At 37.4% G+C, this 20,896-nt stretch overlaps 1 protein-coding gene and 1 non-coding gene across 2 annotated transcripts in view; one reads left to right on the plus strand and one right to left on the minus strand.

The window, feature by feature from the left end:
* The window catches only part of Slc35f1 (solute carrier family 35 member F1), a 420,595-nt gene that overhangs the window by 54,467 nt on the left and 345,232 nt on the right, over window positions 1-20,896 (plus strand). The window lies entirely within an intron of this gene.
* LOC125357827 lies at window positions 3,947-4,053 on the minus strand. Its single transcript, XR_007212220.1, has one exon. It is a non-coding gene; the product is annotated as a U6 spliceosomal RNA (small nuclear RNA).

Consider the following 20,896-nt stretch of genomic DNA (forward strand, 5'->3'; position numbering starts at 1 on the left):
CTTTCACTTCTTTGGTTAAAGTTATTCCTAGGTATTTAATGTTTTTTGAAGCTATTGCATAAGGAGTTGCTTTCATGATTTCAGCCTCAGCATTCCGGTCATTACCATATAGAAAGACCATTGATTTTTGAGGGTTTATTTTATATCCTGCAAATTTGCCAAAGTTTTGGATCAGCTCTAGTAGCTTGGGAGTAGAGTCTATGGGGTTCTTTAGGTATAGGATCATGTCGTCTGCGAAGAGAGAAAGGTTAACTTCATCATTTCCTATTTGGATCCCCTTTATGTTTTCTTCTTTCCTAATTGCTCTGGCTAGGAATTCTAGTACTATGTTGTAGAGGAAAGGAGAGAGCAGACATCCCTGTCTTGCTCCTGAGTTTAAAGGGAATGGCTTTAGTTTTTTACCATTTAGAATTATGCGTGCTGTTGGTTTGTCATAAACTGCCTTGATTATATTCACGAGTGTTCCCTGGAATCCCAGTTTTTCCAGGGCTTTTATCATAAATGGGTGCTCGATTTTATCGAATGCCTTTTCCGCATCCAGAGATATAACCATGTGGTTCTTTAGCTTGCTCCGGTTGATGTGGTGGATTACATTAATTGACTTGCGTATATTGAACCAACTTTGCATCCCTGGGATGAATCCAGTTTGATCGTGGTGTATGAATTTTTTGATGACCTGTTGAAGTTAATTGGCCAGAATTTTGTTGAGAATTTTTGCATCTATGTTCATCAGGGAAATCTGTCTATAGTTCTCTTTGGGTGATAAGTCCCTGCCTGGTTTTGGGATGAGGGTTTTACTGGCTTCATAGAATGTGTCTGGTAGTCAACTTTCTCTTTCAATTTCATTGAAGAGTTTGAGAAATATCGGTGTGAGTTCTGTTTTGAAGGCCTTGTAGAATTCTGCTGTGAATCCATCTGGACCTGGGCTTTTCTTGGATGGGAGATCACTTATTGCCATTTCTATTTCAATGCTGGATATGGGTCTGTTTAGAAGGTTTAAATCTTCATTGTTGAGTTTGGGTATATCAATTTTTTTCTAGGAAATCGTCCATTTCCTCCAGGTTCTCGATTTTGTTGGCATAAATGTTTGCAAAATAGTCCTTTATTGTGTTCTGAATTTTGGTTGTTTCTGTGATGATGTTACCTCTTTCATCTCTGATCTTGTTTATTTGTGTGTGCTGCCTTCCTTTTTTAGTCAGGTTTGCTAGGGATCTGTCTATCTTGTTGATTTTTTCAAACAACCATCTCTGTTTTGTTGATTCTTTTGATTTTTTTTGTCTGTAATTCATTTAATTCTGATTTGATTTTAATTATTTTCTCCCATCTATTGACTTGGGATTTGGCTTGTTGTTCTCTTTCGAGGAGAGTAAGGTGCTTCCTTAAGTTGTTGAGTTGCTCTTTCTCCAGTTTGTTGGTGTATGCCCTCAGAGATATAAATTTTCCTATGAGTACTGCCTTTGCTGTGTCCCAAAGGAGCTGGTACTTTGTGTACTCATCTTGGTTGAATTCCATAAACATTTAAATTTGTTTTAATTTCTTCAGTGACCCACTGATGGTTCAGCAGTGTGTTGTTTCGTCTCCATGAATTGTAGGATTTTCTGGGGTGGCTGTTTGAGTTGAGTTCTAATTTTATTCCATTGTGGTCTGAGAGAATGCAGGGAGTGGCTTTGATATTTCTGAATTTGTACAGATTTTCTTTGTGCCCTAAGATGTGATCTATTTTGGAGAACGTTTCATGTGCTGTTGAAAAGAATGTGTATTCTGTTGTTGCTGGATGGAATATTCTGTAGATGTCGGTTAAGTCTATTTGGCTATGCTATTGTTTAGTTCTGTGGTTTGTTCATTTTTTGGCGTGATGATCTGTCCAGAGGAAACAGAAATGACAGTGGAGTGTTAAAGTCCCCAACTCTCAGTGTGTTTGGGTCTATGAGTTTTTTTAGAGTCTGTGGTGTTTGTTTGATGAAGTTGGCTTATCCTGTATTTGGTGTGTAGATACTTAGGATGGTTATATCTTCATGTAGGAGCAATCCATTTATTAGTATGTAGTAACCTTCTTTGTCTCTTCTTACCAGTTTTAATTTGAAGTTTATTTTGTCTGATACTACTAGTGCAACTCCAGCCTGCTTATGAGGGCCATTTGCTTGGTAGATCTGATTCCATCCTTTCACTTTTGGAAGATGTTTACTGTTGCTGGATAGATGTGTCTCTTGGAGGCAACAGAAAGATGGATCTTGATTTTTGATCCAACTTATGAGCCTCTGTTGTTTGATTGGAGAACTAAGTCCATTAATGTTGAGAGGATTGAGAGCTGATTGTTTGTTCTTTCATTATATCTATCTTGTTAAAAGCTGTGTCTTCCCATTTCTTGATCTAATATTCTCGTTTTCTCTATTTAGGGTTCATTTCTCTGTCTGTATTGTGATCTTGATTATTTTCCCTGTATAGTACATCTTTGAGGATTTTCTGTAAAACTGGTTTGGTGGAAATATATTGTTTGGGGTTCTAAATGCTTCTTTTATCTGTATAAGCCTATTGCTCTGGATATTTGGGAAGTTCTCATCTTCTTCTTGTATCTGTATAGGCCTATACTTCTGGATATTTGGGAAATTCTCTTCTAATATTCTGTTAAATAGGTTGCCTATTCCATTAACTCTTTCTCTAGATTTTTCTCAATACCTACTAGCCTTAAATTGGCCTTCCTGATTGTGTCTTGGAGCTCCTGGAATGATCTGTTTTGTCGATTGGATTTGTTTTGGTTGCTTTTTTATTTTATTTTTCTCCATAGATTCTAGGGAATCTTCAGCTTCTGAGATTTGATCCTCTGCTTCAGCTAGTTGGCACTGTAGGCTAGCTACTTGATTTCGAATCTCTTTTCCTTCTGACTGGTCTTTCCTGATGATTTCCATGTCCTTGGTATAATTACCTCTTAGGTCCTGCATGGACTTCTTTACTTCATTAACTTCATTAATTTGGTTTTGAGTGCTGTCTCTCAAATCTTTTAGCTGAGTAGCTATCTTTTCATTTGACTCTTGAAGTTCATTTATCTTTCTATTTGTCGAGGCCGTGACATCATTTATTACTTTATGGAAGGATTGATGTATTGATTCAAACTTTTCATTTATCATGTTTATCAGTAGACTTTGTAGAGCATTTTGATGGTTCTCTTCTATGTCTTTGATTTACTGCTCTACTTCCTGCTTGTTTTGAGTGGGAGATAAGACTCCATTGTTTGTCATCTTTCTTGTGTTTCTTCTGCCCATTTGGATTGGGAATGCCAATCTACAAGCACCTGTCAGCACCATTTAAGACCCAAAGCACACCTTACCAAGCACTGTTGTGTAAACCTTAGAAGTTCACAATTATATACAGATGCCTTGTATAACTGTATATAAAATTAGATTTGGTGTTCCTAAAGAAAAAATTTCAATCTAACAACCAATCCTGAGCCCTGTATTCAGTAGTTACTTATTTACTGTTACAACTCTATCACCATTTTTTTTCTTATATTAAGTTCTTTTTGGACTGGCTGGCTTTCTCTATGGACCCCTTTCCTTCACTCTGATTGAGCAGGGATACCCTGTATCCATTAACCAGGGGTAAATGGAATCTGGAGGTCCTGGAAGTAAATCAGGAGAGTAAGTTAGAGATAGTGAAGAGAATAGAGTAAAATGTATGGGGGGGGGGGTGATGATTTTTGTTTAGTATCAGTGATGTAGAAATGTGGAGAAGAGTAGAATCAGTAGAAAGAACAGGTTAAAATGTTAGACAATGGAGAGTTAGCTGAAAAGAGTGAAGGTTTTATTCTTAGGAAAGTAATTTTAAAGAAAGAGAATATGGAAAAGGAAACAAAGAAAAAATACTGGAAGACAAATGCACAAAACAGAGAAAAATTATTTCAAAAAGACCAGAAAAACAAACAACCCAAAAAAAGCCTGATAAAACATACAGAAATATGGAACACTTGATGAATTTGCGTGTCATCCTTGCGCGGGGGCCATGCTAATCTTCTCTGTATCGTTCCAATTTTAGTATATGTGCTGCCAAAGCAAGCACCTGAATTAAGTCTTGAAAGACCCTGTGTCCAACCTCACATTGTGAGGAGCTGCAGCTAGGTCTTCAACATACGAACGGGAGGGGAAGGTCATAATTCAAACCTAACAGGAGGGCAGGGATGTTATTGTCACTAAGACTTCTTTTTAGATGTATTTGTTTTGTTTTTTTCAGCTTTAGGCTTTATCTCAATTATGAGATGACACAAAGCCCACTGAAAATCTTATTTTCTAGGGATAGAAATAGCTGATGTTGCATAGTTTTGACACCTTTACTCTGCCTATGTCATCCAAATAGTTGAAAGTCTGAAACATAAAATAAAAATTTACAGAGGAGCTGAAAAGCATGAAAGAAAAGACTAACTACAAAACATGGAAACAACCAGAAGAAGGAAATAATCATAGGAAAATAGAAAGTATCAAATGTATATTTTGAAACCAAATAAAGGAAACCTATACTATATTGTTTTAAAAAATGAACAAATGGGATTCTGTAATTTAAATCACCCAAACCATTATTATTTGCATATCAATAACCCAGAAGTTAGTAGGTTATTCTAATCACATCTATTTTCACCGATATTATCAATTATTTAATTCTTTGTCCTTTCTGGGGTTTCTTACTTCAGACAATATTGGTTTAACTTCACAGGTTAACACATTTGTGCCCTTGTTCACTCTCATTTCCAAAGCTAATTGTTAGCTTTTGGAAATTGTGAATTCTAAAACCTATTAATGTTTGTTTAAATAAGCCATTGAGAACAAAAGGGTCAACCAAACAATATTATTGTAGGGATAAGTTAATGAAAGCTCAGTCAATGTGCTGCTTAGTAAATTCTATTACAAAAGGTGAGTTGCCTAAGGCCACAGAATGAAATTACCTAACACTACCTCAGAGATACATTTCAATCCAGTGTGAGCATGAAAAGAAACTGATATTGTCCTTTCCAAACTCTTCTGATTTTATTTGTTGAATTCTTGTGTAAAATGAGAAATACAGAGAAGGATGTGTATTGCAAAGATAAAATGTTGTTTTGATAGATATTGTTAAATATTTCCAAGAGTACAATTTTTGTTTTATTTTATTTTTGAAGTAGAATTGGTAGAGACATCAGCTGATTCATCATCAAGATCTCTTTGGATGCTAGAAAACTGTAGTTAGGGCTAGAAAATACATGAAGGAGAGGTAAAATTTACTTGAAAGAAGAGATGCTAGCATGATCAATATTTCATTGTACTACTTGCTTTTTGAAAGGGTCTGGAAGGAGTTTGAACTTAAGGCTTTGAGCTTTTTAGGGTATCTAGCATGGCTTAACCCATGCCTACCACCTTGCTTTTTATTGGTTATTTTGGAGTGTACAAACATTCCACACACACACACCCCATCCAGGGCTGGCCTTGAGCCATGATCCTCCAGGTCTCAGTCTCCTCATGATCTAGGATTGCAGAGTGGGCCACCTGAACTGAATTTCATTGCATCAATTGTGGATGAAAATGCACAGTAAAGTGGAGCACATTGTTCATTTTTATGAACACAATGTGATTTAGATTAATGGTGATATGCATAGAGTAGCTCCTAAGGAAATCTAGTAGTCATCCCTTTGTATCTTTTTAAAGACTTTTGAAAATCATAGCCAGTAGCGTACCTGCATTGGAAACATCTAGGGTACTTTCAAAATCTTTTATTCCCAAGTCTCTGAAATTCTGATGTAGTATAGTGTTCACAGATGTGCTTGAGAAAGGTTTTCCAGATAATTCTGACACACAGGAGGTTTGGAAATGACTGTTTTGGGAAGCAACTATGCTCATCGACAATTCATTCTGGCAGCATGGAGGCCTGTTTGTTTATGAGTCACTCTTCTCTTTTCTCGGCTGTATAAGTTCACTATCTACTCATTTTGCTCCAGAGAGAAGTCAGATAATGATTCTTTTATATCATCACTAGGCTACCCCAGAAAAAATGTCTTTTTATTGGCTCAAAGTTATTTTGTAATTTCAGTATAAGATTGTCTTTCCCAACTCTTTCTTAGTGTTGGGTGGATATATTTCAGCTGGCAGAAATCAACTGAGAGAGATGGGTCTTTCTGAAGTTAGAAATAAGGAATTTCATTATGAAACACATTCACATGTTCACAATACACTTCTCTGTAATTCTAAAATTTTCTTCTCTTAGCTGAAATTACTTCCAGTGTATTTAAAGCAAAGACAGAGCCTGGATGGTACCCAAAGATTTTATCCAATTGCGATCTGAACTCTAGTGATACAGTCAGTGTTATGATAGAGGACAGCATTTATTTTTACTTACTATTCCTCAGTGTACTATATGGACATTGTAGAACTTTTGAAATGTAATGAACATATAAAAACAAATAAATGCCAACTGCCATGTCATAACTCAGAAGAAAAACATTTTTTCAACTTTTTGGATTTTTTCTTTTTTAAAAATTATATAGGTATTGTTAATATTTTATGCCTAACTCTGCAGGCATTCCTGATCATGTCATACCTTTGGGATAGATTCTATCAAGTATAATTCCTTTAACAAAATGAAGAAAGAGGGACTTAAGCTTGTTTGGCCCTGAAAGGAGACATTTGTTAGCATTAAAAAAATATATACATATTGCCAAATAGCTTCTCCTAGATTGAGTTCACTGATATTTAAACAATTGTGTGGATAACCAGACTTCATATATTCAAACTGGTTTTGCCTTTTTCTTCTCTCTTCCCTTCTCCTCTCTTCCTTTTCCTCCTTCTCTTCCTTTTCTTCCTTCTCCTCTTCCCCTTTCTTCTCTTATGACCCCCTTTCTCCTCCTTCTCTTCCTTTTTCTCTTTCTCTTTCTTTCCTGCTTTCCCCTTTCTTTCTCCTCTTTCTCCTCTTCCTCTCCCTCCTCCTCTTCCTGCTTCCCCTCCTCCCCTTTCTGCTCCTCCTCCTCCCATGTGATTCTGGTTGAGGATAAAGCTTGGAGGTAAGAGTGCCTGCCTAGCTTGTAGAATGTTTGGATGTTAGAAGTCCAGAATCCAGGTTGTTGGCATGTTTTTTACCTTCTAAGTGTTCTTGTCTAGGTTTGTACACAGCCTTTTGGGACTTATTCTTGTTTCCTTGGCCTTTTCTCTGTCTCTTTACAAGGATTCCTATATGTTGGCTTAGGGGTTCCATGCTTGACCTTGTTTCATTTGCCTCCTTAACGGCCCTGTGTCTAAATACAATCTCACTTCTAAGTGAAGTTGTGATTATGGCTTTAACATATGAATTTGTGAAAGAGGAATAGTGTTTAACCACTAATTGATTGAGCAATTTACCTTAAAACAGATGACTCCAAATTGTATATTATGATATACTTTCTGGGACTGTATCTACCCTTTTCCTTTCCTTTCCTTTCCTTTCCTTTCCTTTCCTTTCCTTTCCTTTCCTTTCCTTTCCTTCCTTCCTTCCTTCCTTCCTTCCTACCTCCCTCCCTCCATCCCTCCCCCTCTCTCTCTGTCTCTGTCTCTCTTTCCTTTTGTACTGGGTTTTGAACTCAGGGTCAGCACTGTCTCTTAGCTTTTTTTTTTTTTTTTTTTTTTTGCCAGTCCTGGGCCTTGGACTCAGGGCCTGAGCACTGTCCCTGGCTTCTTTTTGCTCAAGGCTAGCACTCTGCCACTTGAGTCACAGCGCCACTTCTGGCCATTTTCTGTATATGTGGTGCTGGGGAATCGAACCCAGGGCTTTAAGTATACGAGCAAGTGCTCTTGCCACTAGGCCATATCCCCAGCCCTCTCTTAGCTTTTTTGCTCAATGTTAAGTGTTCTACTATTTGAGCCACATCTCCCATTCCTTTCCCCTCCCCATTTTAAAAAATGTCTTTAAGTACTTGTACTATGGGGTTTCAATTTAACAGTGTGTGAATAAAATGAATCTTGATCAGTGTCATCCTTCCACTCTATTTCTCACAGCCTCACCCATCTTCTCAATTTACCTGGTTTCGTTTTCACCTATGTATTTTGAATATTATGACTTTATTTGCCCATCCTTCCCCTCTCCATTCATCTGCCCCTCTTTCCTTGAAGTCTCTCTCTCCAGAGACCAACCCATTCTTTTTTTTTTTCAACCCATTCTTAAATCATCATTTCTGGAAACTCTATCACAGACACTTCAGTGGTGTGCTTTTGCAATCTCATATGCCTTCCTCAGTCCAACAGAGTTGACAAGTTTAACCAGCACACTTGTGCTAATTACTTGCATTTCTGTGACAAAATATCTAACACAAAAAACTTAAAAAGAGGAGATATTTATTTTGCCTTATGGTTTACAGAGACTTCAGTCCATGATCAGCTGGCACTGTTGTTTTAGTCCTGTGACAAGGAGAAACATCATGATATCATAGTGGAAGGGCAGAAAAGAGGAAAGCTGTTCCCATCATGGAAGCCACGAAGCAGAGAAAATGAGAATTTGGATATGAGACAAGACATACCATACCCTTCAAGGTGTCCTCAGAGGCCTGCTTCCTCCAACTAGACCCTACTTCTTAAAAACCCAGTTAGCTATGAACTCATTGACAAGATTTGCTTGCACCCCATGGTCCAAAACCACGTTTCAATAGCACCACCAAATAGGAACGTTTTTTGGAGATATTTCATATCCAAACTAACACTGATGTCAGGTTTCTTCCTTTACAACTTTTATAATGTAACAAGAATAACTAAACATTGCTGTCCATTTAATTTAGTGAATTAAAGTTATAGTATTTTTTAGCTCTCACCCAGGTAAACTAACTCCAGCAAATCTTGATGCTAAATTGGGTATTGTGCTGCCATGTGTGTATTATTTTATGTATAAGGGTGTGAGACCTTGAGGCATGGTATCAGTTACACTCTACAAGTTATGTGCAAAGATTCTGCTAGTTTATATTCCAGATCTGCCATCTATAAGCCCCCTTAGACAAATTGTTTCATCTCTGTGCCCCAGTTTTCTTGTCTGCAAAACAGGAATACTAATAGTATGTAGGATACTTGTTAAGAGTAAGTGCCAATAAACACTTAGAACAATCTGTGGCATATAAGATGTACTTAGTGTTAGAGCTGATTATTTAGGACAGAAACATTATTTTGTTTTTCTTGAGTGGATGGATTATATTTGAAAGTTTTGTGTTAAGTAGTTCTACACTAATGAGTGAAGTTTAATTTGGAATTTGAATAACATAAAGTCAAGCAAAAGTGCTTTTGATTCGAAGGCAGAACAGAAGGTTGTCTTTCTTGTGAAAATCCAGCAAGATGTTTTTGCGTCTCATCATTAATGTAACTTTTTAATGCTGTATCAAAAGAGAGGTCTCTGAAAGCTGTTTTCAAGAATTTTGGTCTAGAATGCATTTACATTCTTTAAAATTATTGAGGATTCACAAAGCTTTTATTTATATGGCTTATATCATTATATTTACCATACTAAAATTGAAATCGTGAAGTTAAAAATTAGGTATGATTTTCCATAAAAATAAAGGCAACCATATTATGTTAACATAAGTAATACATTTTTATGAAAAATAATTATGTTTTCCAAAACAAAATAGAGAAGTAAAATAGTTTCACATTTTTCTCCACAAATCTCTTTAATGCCTAGTTTAATAGGAGACAGGTGGATTTGTTTTTGTTTTTACTTCAATCTGTTACTAAGTTTACACTGTGTATTTGCAGGAGAATGAAAATGTAAAAGGAAAATAAGATGTTTGTATGATTCCTGAAAAATCTTTGATGATTACGGACTCCTCAAAGGATGTTGGGATCTCCCAAAGGCCTCCAGACCACAGTTTGAGAGCTATAAAGTCAGCTAGGTCCTTTAGGAATGCAGTGGAGCTTTGTATTTTTCTCTTTATCAGCACTAATGAGGTGAACAGATGGAAATGTTTACATCTTTCCCTTCATGTTTAGAAACAATTTGAATAAAATGCTTTCCCAGTGTTATTCACTCACCCATCAGTAGTTAATGTCCATCTTTAAAAGAAATGAAAACACTACAAACAGCTTGAAAAAGGTGAAGCTACTGAATAAATAAAAATAAGTGAATGAAAAGGAAGGAAAAAGAAGTTTTGTTTGGTTAACTACATTATAAATGCATGTAGACAATATGCTGCCTCATTCTAATTTACAGTCCTCTAACTAGGAATGCCAATTAAGTTTTTACCTGGGATTGGTTGGCAGCTTCCTAGGAAAGGTCTTAGAGTGTTAGTGAAGTACACACAGGACCTAGCACCTTAGAAATTTATCTCATTTAAATAAGATCTTTCACTTTGATATATTAGAATTGTGTATTTCAGCCTGTTAGGCAAATATGATATTATTATAGGAAGAAATTACAGTAGGAAATAAAATGATATTCTCTTTCTGTACATAATCTACATAACAGTATTGATTATGTGATGCATGTGCTTTGTGCTTTAACAAAGGTATTATCATCTCTATACTTCTAATTTTATATTTTCCTGACCTAACAAGTGTTCATAATTTTATTTATAAAAGAAATTTTTTATTGTATTAAGAATTTGCAGGCTGGGAATATGGTGTAGTGGTAGAGTGTTCACCTTGTATAGGTGCTCAGGCCCTGAGTCCAAGCCCCAGGACTGGCAAAAAAAGAAGAGAAAAAAAAAATGTCAAGGTAGAGGATAAATTGAAACAAAAAAGAATTTGCAAAAAATAAGTACTTTCTGACATTTCAGAAAGACTTTGATTCTTTTATGGAAATTATGACACCTGTACAATAGTACAATAGAGGCTATTTTATGCCTCTATCAGAAAGAATGACATTGCCCCATTTGTAAGGAAATGGAAGGACTTGGAAAAAGTTATACTAAGTGAAGTGAGCCAGACCCACAGAAACATGGCTCTATGGTCTTCCTTATAGGGAATAATTAGCACAGGTTTAGGCAAGTCACAGCAGAGGATCACAGGAGCCCAATAGCTATACCCTTATGAACACATAAGATAATGCTAAGTGAAATGAACTCCATGTTATGAAAATGATTGTTATATCACAGTTGTAACTACTTTCAACGTGCCATATGTAACTGTAGCCTCTATTATTGATGATCTTCTTTTTTTTTTGGCCAGTCCTGGGCCTTGGACTCAGGGCCTGAGCACTGTCCCTGGCTTCTTCCTGCTCAAGGCTAGCACTCTGCCACTTGAGCCACAGCGCCGCTTCTGGACGTTTTCTGTATATGTGGTGCTGGGGAATCGAACCTAGGGCCTCGTGTATCCGAGGCAGGCACTCTTGCCACTAGGCTATATCCCCAGCCCATTGATGATCTTCTTGTATCACCTTCCTGTGGTTGTACCTACACTATCTCTGTATCTTATCTGAGTATATTGGAAACCGTGTATACTGATATTAGAACTAGGAAATTGGAAGGGAATACCAAAATCGAGAGACACAGGGTCAAAAAAAGACAAACAACTACAAACGCAACACTTGCAAAAGTGTTTGGTGTAAATGAACAACAACTCATGGGGGGATGGAGAAAGGTAAAGGGGGAGATGGTGGGGAATGAGGGACAAGGTAACATACAGTACAAGAAATGTATCCAGGGCTGGGGATATGGCCTAGTGGCAAGAGTGCTTGCCTCATATACATGAGGCCCTGGGTACAATTCCCCAGCACCACATATACAGAAAATGGCCAGAAGTGGCACTGTGGCTCAAGTGGCAGAGTGCTAGCCTTGAGCAAAAAGAAGCCAGGGACAGTGCTCAGGCCCTGAGTCCAAGCCCCAGGACTGGCCAAAAAAAAAAAAAAAAAAAAGAAATGTATCCAATGCTTAATGTATGAAAGTGTACCGCTGGGATTATGGCCTAGTGGCAAGAGCGCTTGCCTCATATACATGAAATCCTGGGTTCAATTCCCTAGTACCACATATGGCCAGAAGTGGCTCTGTGGCTCAAGTGGCAGAGTGCTAGCCTTGAGCAAAAAGAAGCCAGGGACAGTGCTCAAGCCCTGAGTCCAAGCCCCAGGACTGGCCAAAAAAAAAAAGCGTATCCTCTCTGTAATTCAGTTTGATAATAATATATATATATATATATATAAAATAAAAAAATAAACACTGAGGAGGAAAAAATGTTTGTGCTAATTAATATAAGGAAGTATATTCAAACTTCACTTAAATATTAGGAAAATTGTGCTTCACATGCAGGGAAGCCTTTCCTGGTAGACTAATAAGTGTATTTATTACAGGTGATGTTTTTGTGTTTGTAGCCAGTATGGACCTTTGGACTTAGGGCCCTGGTATTTTCTCACCTTTTTTGCTCAGAGCTAACACTTTACCAGTTACTGAAATTTATTGGTTAGTTGGGGCTGGAATAGCTCAGACTTTTTCCCTTGTGGCTTTGAATCATGATCTCCCAGGTTTTGGCTTCCTGGGTCACTAGAATTACTGGCATGAGCCATCAGTACTTGGCATTTATTGGAGGTTTTAAACAAGTACACCAGTGGCTTTATTGCCTCAGGTTTACTTACCTCTTATCTTACTGGACCTATCTTTTTCTTCCAAAGCAGTAAAGAAGTAACTTATGTTTTCCTGCTTTTAAAATTCTAATAAACAGGGCTGGGGATATGGCCTAGTGGTGAGAGAGCTTGCCTCGTATACATGAGGCCCTGGGTTTGATTCCCCAGCACCACATATACAGAAAACGGCCAGAAGTGGCGCTGTGGCTCAAGTGGCAGAGTGCTAGCCTTGAGCAAAAAGGAAGCCAGGGACAGTGCTCAGGCGGAGTCCAAGGCCCAGGACTGGCCAAAAAAAAAAAAAAAAAATTCTATTAAACAGAAATAATAGTTTATTTTCTCTTTGATTCCACGTTCAAAGAATATACCTGTGACCCAAACTCTCTTTACATTCCCTAGACCCTGATCTCCCAGTTTGCTAAAATAGTAAATCTTGCCAGATTACAAATTGTTTTAATCTGTCACTATAGTATTTGTTATTATGCTCCAGTCTATATTAAGGGTTGCTTTTCTTGAGAATACCAATACTACATCCCCTTCCATCTTCATCTTAATCAGCAATAGGTCGTATAGTTTTAGTGCTATTTGTCTATAGCTCATTCCTAAATCTTCCTGTTTACCCATGATGGTACATTTTTTATCAGCCCTTCCATTGACCCACTATCTTATTTCAGACTGAGGTCATTTTTCTTTGGGAAAATGCTTCTTTCTTGCCAGATCCCATACTTTTGTGAGTCTCTTTCCTATGACAGTATTTAATACTGTTCTCTCTTCTAAGTGATCCACCTCATTTGACTGCTATGAATCAGATTATTAGTTCCTATTCTCCTTTATAAAATCATCTTGAGATCTGGAATTGCTAAATTTAGAAAATGAAATATGTGATATTGAATTTGAATTGCAGATACACAAAGAATAGTATTTTTCTATAAGCATGTCCTATGCAATATTTGGCTCAGAACTTAAACTCCAAAATTATTGTGAAATCAAAATTCAATGGGATGTCCCATATTTTCCCTGGCATACCTCAAAGCTCCTCTCACTTTCCTTATGGTTTCATTGAGCCCTGTCCTAATAGTTATGTCACCTTCTTTCTATGTTGTCTCTACCAGGCTCTGCTTCTTCCTTGATTGCCTGGCATTGTTTGTTCTTTTAACTTCTGTGAATATATTTTTAAATTTATCTTTCCCAATTGTCTTAATCATATGTGATTAGATGCCATTTTGTTCATTTTAGATGGAAAGCCAGCTGAGAGAAGTCCCACTCATCTTTACAGTTTATTACTCTTTATCAAAAAAAATCCAAATATTTTTTAATGTAAATGCAATGGAATCAGGACTCAGACTGGTAAGCTTTCCACTGTACAGCACGTCAAAGTCACAGCCCTCTATTATGCTACTGGAAGATTTCCCTATGAGGCACATGCTAGCATCTTGTCCCTTAACTGTTAAGAAGGTTTTACTATGGGTATAAAGCAAATACCTTCAAGTACAGCTTAAGGATTGGCTCTGCCTCACAATGGTTTTCCTTTTTCTAACAGAAGTTGATTTCAGATGCATTTATTTCATCTTAGCCATATCTAGAAAGTATTAATAGCTTTTTTCCTTTCACTAACATGGCTTATTCTCTTGTCATCAGCATACTGGTGTGTTCCCAATCCTGCTGTGCTGTGCCTTTACATCAAACAGGAGAAAATCTTGCTTAATTCACTCCCTTTAAAGCACAGAGGCATTAAAGTACTACAATTATGTCTTTCCTTTCTTCTCTGAGGCTTGTAGCAGTTCAGGGTCATGGGAGAGGATCCACAATAAGACTGAAGCAGAGAAAATTCAGTTCTGTTTTCATCAGGATGTAGTCGCCACACCATTCCTATCTTTGTGCTTTGACTTTGTATTTTTTGCATGCAGTAGATGTAATTTCCAATACTGGAGCCTTTTGTTTCCTAGTATGATGGAATGATTGCTTTCTTGTATATCTCAGCAGGAATTTTTGATTTGTGTTTCTCTTAGTTATGCCAGAAAAAAAATTACTTATCAGAATTTCTGTCCCTTTCACAGTTGTAACAAGTTGCTATTAGTACAATTATGATATTTCTTCTACACGTATGCAGGGATTTGGGGGCTCCCAGTTTTTTTCAGTCACATGTGAGTTTTTGTTTGTGCATGGAGCCATTTGCCCAAAGCATGGGATTGCAGTAATAAGGAAGAGTCTATTTATGATGCATTCTTATTTCCTTTATTTTGAAATAATATATGAGGGGAAGCTTCAGAAACTTATGTAATTAAACCTCCCTACCACAGTGTATGCAGGTCACCATGGGATAGAAGACCTCCAACTGCCATGCTGGAGGCCAGAGATTCAAGGATGCCCATCATTAAAGGAATACGAGGGATGATTGGCACTATAGATGCCCCTAGTTTCTATTGAGTAAAGCCTAATTATTCTCTTTTCTCAAAGCCCTACAGGCTTTGTAGAATTACTAGAATTAGATTGAACATCAATTTCCAGTCCTGTGTATATTTAGGTGGTGGTCTCATTAAAAAATTTCACATTTTCATGCAAGATATTGTAATTTCTGAAATATGTAGTGGGATTTAGGAAAAATCCAAAGTGGAAGAGCAAAGAGTTTCTGCTTTTAGTCTCATATTTTTGGACAGTTGTTATTATTGGTGGTACCCCCTATATCTAGCACTGTTTTTCTAGTCTTAAACTTCAGGAAGCTCAAGTTTTTTTTAAAGATTGAAATAGAAAAAATAATCAGTGTGCCTTGTAGAAAACTGACTAGAAAAATATACAGTGACATAAGGAAACAGAAGAGTCTGAAAAAGAATTGTGTAGAAAGAAACCATTTGGCATTTCCAAGTAGGTAATGTTTGAGATAAACCTTGATAAAAGTGAAGGAATTTGACAAATGGATCCTGAGTTTATTCAAGATAGGGGATGGGTTATAAATGAAGCTTTCTTTAAAAAACTGCAAAGATGTTTGGAGTTATCTTTGGCAACAGGGAATCCTGAGTTATTTTAAGCAATGTGATATCATCCCTGTTGAATTTTGGAAGCATAACAGAATGTAGGAAGACAGTGGCCCGTGATGAACATATATGCAACAAACGCAAAGGCAAGGAAAGGGGATGAAGGTATGAATTTGGAAAAATTCCTGGCTGGAGAGGAAGAAAGGAATATCTCTAGGCTAATTTGAGTTGGTATTAAATAAGACAGGACACAAAGGTGCAAAAGAGATTTTCAAAAATTGGTTGTTAGATGAGGGGTAGAACATACAGTTGGAGATGTTGAAAATTTGGGGCTGGAGAACAGGAGGGATGGTGGTGCTGCAAAGTGTAAATGCTGACATTACACAAACACCAGTCATGGTTGGAGGTGTTGTACTGCAAGAGACCACTAGGTAAAGTGTATGAAACTGAGAGCAAAAGATGAGAAAAGGTATTAGACAAGCAAAAGAAAGAGACTGCAGAAATATCACTGTACAGGGGCTCTGCTTAGGTTGTGATGGTGTGTGAGGGAGAATGTCAGAGGGCTGGAAGTTGTCAGCTAGAGTCAAATGCTCCTGGGGGACACTACCCAACCTGTAGTTCTTATTAGGATCCTGGAAGCCACCACTTGCTTAGATGCCTCCCATCCCCAGGCATCACCCGAAGATTTCCGCGTGTATATTGGGGCTGAGCTATATGTAGTACTGGAATTCCTTTGCGTTGATGAAAAGTAGGCTATGTGGAGTGGATTATGGTTTATAGTTAGGGATTTATTTTTAGAGCCTATGTTAAACTTTTGAAATTTAAAACTCTGCTAAGGAATCTAACAGTGTAAGGATACGTTTTTGTATATTCACATCAAACCTACCGTATTCCCCTGTAACTCCAGTCTTGCGAATAGTTATAAGCATTGTTTTTCCTTTCTGTTTTCTCTCCATGAGAACATTTGGGGGCAAGTAGAAATTCTCTGAAGACTCTATGGCACCTTTGATGCTACATAGATGCTAGGGATAAGGCTGTATGAGCTGACAAATTATTCAGTGCATTAGGTACATTTTGGGTATTACGGTTGTATGTTTGTTTTTAATAATAAAATTCCATCTTAAATAACATTTAATCTGTGATTGATAAATGTTCAAATCTGTTTATGTCAAACACAGTCATTTAAAGTTTCTGTTTATCTTTGTACATAATAATCCACATTCATATAACTACTTAATAAATACATACTTTTTATTTTTTACTATTTTAAGCCAAATTTTATTTCAAGAGAATTTTAAATCCAGGCAACCATTCCCATATCAGTGTCACAAAAACAATGCCTGGATCAAAAGTTCTTCTTCTATCTATTCATGCAATTTCCTTTTGGTTTATTTTTATTTTTTTTAGTAATAATTACTTACTTATTGTAAAAGTGATGTACAGAGGGGTTACAGTTTCATACGTTAGGCCATGGTTACGTTTCCTGTACAATTTGTTATCTCCTCCCTCATTTCCCCCCCAGCTCCCACCCTCATGAGTTGTTCATTTGGTTTATACCAAATGGTTTTACAAGTATTGCTTTTGGAGTCATTTGTCTTTTTACCCTTTGTCTCTCAATTTTGATATTCCCTTTCACTTCCCTAGTTCTAATACCAGTATATACAGTATCCGTACTCAGATGAGATACAGTGATAACGCGGGGACAACCACAGGAAGGGGATACAAGAGGATCATCAATGAAAGAAGCAACGGTTTCACATGGCATGTTGAAAGTAATTACAACAGTGATATAACACTTGTTTCCATAACATGGATTTCATTTTACTTAGCATCATCTTATGTGTTCATAAGGGCACAGCTATTAGGCTCTTGTGCTCCTGTGCTGTGACTTGCCTAAACCTGTACTAATGATTCCCAATAAAGGAGACCATAGAGTCCATGTTTCTTTGGGTCCGGCTCACTTCACTTAGTATAACTTTTCCAAGTCCTTCCATTTCCTTATGAATAGGGCAATGTCATTCTTTCCGATAGAGGCATAAAATTCCATTGTGCATCTGTACCACATTTTCCTGATCCATTCGTGGGAAAGGAAATTAGTTTGACTCTACTATATAGATTGCTGTCATGCATTTCTTGTTAATTTTCTTTTCTAAAACAAGAAGTATCTCTTAAAGTTACTGAAATGCAAAAAAGGCAAGAAAGAAGCCCTGGAAATGATCATTTAATGAGGATTCAGATTCGAATTGAAAATATTTTCATATGGTCTCACAGAACAATAGATTCTTTATGGCTTTCATTCTCCATTTCCCCACACATAAAATGTTATGGAAGTAAGAAGAGCAGAGATATTTCTACTTTTCCTTCTTTACTCAAAGCCTTAGCTATTGTGACTAATGTGTGATGATGAGCTGATGATTCCTTGGTACAAAACCCATGTATGGATGGGAATTGAGAGCCTACAGCCTAAGTATCCATCACTCTCTCAACTTCTGATGAGATCAGAGCTCTGTGATCCAATTACTTCCCAAAGGCTCTATTTCTGAAAACTGCTGCATCTAGAACTAGGCCTTCAACATAGGAGCCTTTCAAAAACACTTCAGATCCAAACCCTAACATCCATTTATTAATCTTTTTCCATCTTCAGGTCCTCAGCTATGTGGTCTCGTTAGTTCAATATCATTATCTACAGATTATATTTAATGAGGTGGTGTCATTTAAAGATCACCCCTCTCCCTCTACCTACGTTTCTCAATTCTACTCACTGAGCTGGAGAGATGTGGCTTGGGACATTTTGTGTAAAAGGAAAAAAGTGTGATTTTCCTCTTATGGTACTTCTGTCTCTAGACTTGTATAATAATTGTATTCCTTTGGAAAGGCAGGGCAGTCAGCTTCAGGATGGTTATGGATGAATCTAAGACTGCACACACCAGCCCCATGCATGTACCCTTGAACAGGTGACTGCTTCACTCTCTTTTATGGTGAAGAATGTTCAGTTCTTAATTGAAAAGGTAAAATGTTCTCATCCAACATGAGGAAGTTACATGAAATTTACTCAAGTCCCAATTTCTGTGGGGTATCTCCTTTATAAAATTCAGAGGCATCTATAAATGGATTGCATGCTTTTAGAAGAAAGCCCAAATACCTTTTTATAGTCTCTCTTCAATTCTGACCTCTATGCACTAGAAAGATCACTGAAGAGAAGGTGAAGAAGCCCATTTATGGTAAGTCTGAGAAATTAAACAGAACTGGTCAGATTATTTGTCTTTTTTTTTTTTCTTAAAATCTGTTCAGATGGTTTCAGTCATGACTTATCTAGTGTCTTTTTTATGTTGTTTTTTTCCTGTTGTTGTTGTTACTTGGTTTCGAGGACTGAATATGGGGCCTGGGCACTGTCCCTGAGCTCTCTTTGCTCAAGGCTAGTGCTCTACCACTTAGCCACAGCACTACTTACGATTTTCAGTGGTTAATTGGAAGTAAGCGTTTTAAGGGACTTTTCAGCTGGGGCTGGCTTTCAACTGTGTGATTCTCATATCTCAGCCTCCTGAGTAGCTAGGATTACAGACTTGGTCTATCTGCGCCCTCCTGTTTTTGTTTGATGTGGAAGCACGAGCCTTTCATCAGACACTAATTTCATTTATTGTTGGAAAACATCTCAAACCTTTTCTACCTTATGTCTTTCTGTCCTGCTTCTTTTTTTTTTCAAATTTTTATTATCAAACTGATGTACAGAGAGGTTACAGTTTCATACGTTAGGCATTGGATACATTTCTTGTACTGTTTGTTACCTTGTCCCTCATACCCCCCTCCCTCCTCCCCCTTTCCCTTTCCCCCCCTGAAGTGTTCAGTTCATTTTCACCAAACAGTTTTGCAAGTATTGCTTTTGTAGTTGTTTGTCTTTTTTTACCCTGTGTCTCTCAATTTTGGTATTCCCTTTCAATTTCCTATTTCCAATACCAGTATACACGGTTTCCAATATACTCAGATAAGATTACAGAGATAGTGTAGGTACAACCACAGGAAGGTGATACAAGAACCTCATCAATAATAGAAGCTACAGATACACATGGGACGTTGAAAGTAGTTACAACTGTGATATAACAATCGTTTCCATAACATGGAATTCATTTCACTTAGCATCATCTTATGTGTTCATAAGAGGATAGCTATTGGGCTCTTGTGATGCTCTGCTATGACTTGCCTAAACCTGTTCTAATTATTCCCAATAAGGGAGACCATAGAGTCCATGTTTCTTTGGGTCTGGCTCACTTCACTTAGTATAATTTTTTCCAAGTCCTTCCATTTCCTTACAAATGGAGCAATGCCATTCTTTCTGATAGAGGCATAAAATTCCATTATGTATATGTACCACATTTTCCTGATCCATTCTTCTACTGAGGGGCATCTGGATTGGTTCCAGAGTCTAGCTGTGACAAATTGTACTGCGATGAACATTGTTGTGCTGGTGGCATTACTGTGATTTTGTTTGTGGTCTTTTGGATAGATACCCAAAAGTGGGCCTGCTGGGTCATAGGAGAGTTCTATATTTAGCCTTCTGAGGAAGCAATCCAGAAATTCATATGGAACAATAAAAGACCTAGAATAGTAAAAACAATCCTAAGCAGAAAGAACAGTGCTGGAGGAATTACAATACCCAACTTCAAGCTGTATTATAAAGCTATAGTAATAAAAACAGCTTGGTATTGGCACTGGAACAGGCCTGAAGACCAATGGAACAGAATTGAAGACCCAGAAATGATCCCACAGAACTATGCCTACTTAATCTTTGATAAAGGAGCTAAAACAATAGTTTGGAAGAAAGATAGCCTCTTTAACAAATGGTGCTGGCAAAGCTGGCTCAACACATGCAACAAACTAAAACTAGATCCTTATATATCACCGTGCACCAAAATCAATTCCAAATGGATTAAAGACCTCGAAATCAAAACAGACACCCTGAAAACACTAAAGGAAGGAGTAGGAGAAACACTTGGGCTCCTTGGCGCAGGACAGAACTTCCTTAACAATGACCCAGAAAGGCTACAAATCAAAGAAAGGTTGGACAAATGGGACTGCATCAAACTGCAGAGCTTCTGCACGGCAAAGGACATAGCTCGCAAGATAAACAGAAAGCCCACAGACTGGGCGAAGATCTTTACCGGCCATTCAACGGACAAAGGCCTCATATCTAAAATATATGCAGAACTAAAAAAATTACCTTCTTCCAAAATGAAACCGCAAAGAACCATTAGCCCCCTCATCAATTGGGCTAAAGACTTACAAAGAGACTTCTCTGATGAGAAAATGAGAATGGCCAAGAGACATACGAAAAAGTGCTCTACATCACTGGCCATAAAAGAAATGCAAATCAAAACAACATTGAGATTCCATCTCACCCCAGTAAGAATGTCCTTTATCAA

Source organism: Perognathus longimembris, chromosome 9, assembly GCF_023159225.1.
Source record: "Perognathus longimembris pacificus isolate PPM17 chromosome 9, ASM2315922v1, whole genome shotgun sequence".
NCBI classification, from domain to species: domain Eukaryota; kingdom Metazoa; phylum Chordata; class Mammalia; order Rodentia; family Heteromyidae; genus Perognathus; species Perognathus longimembris.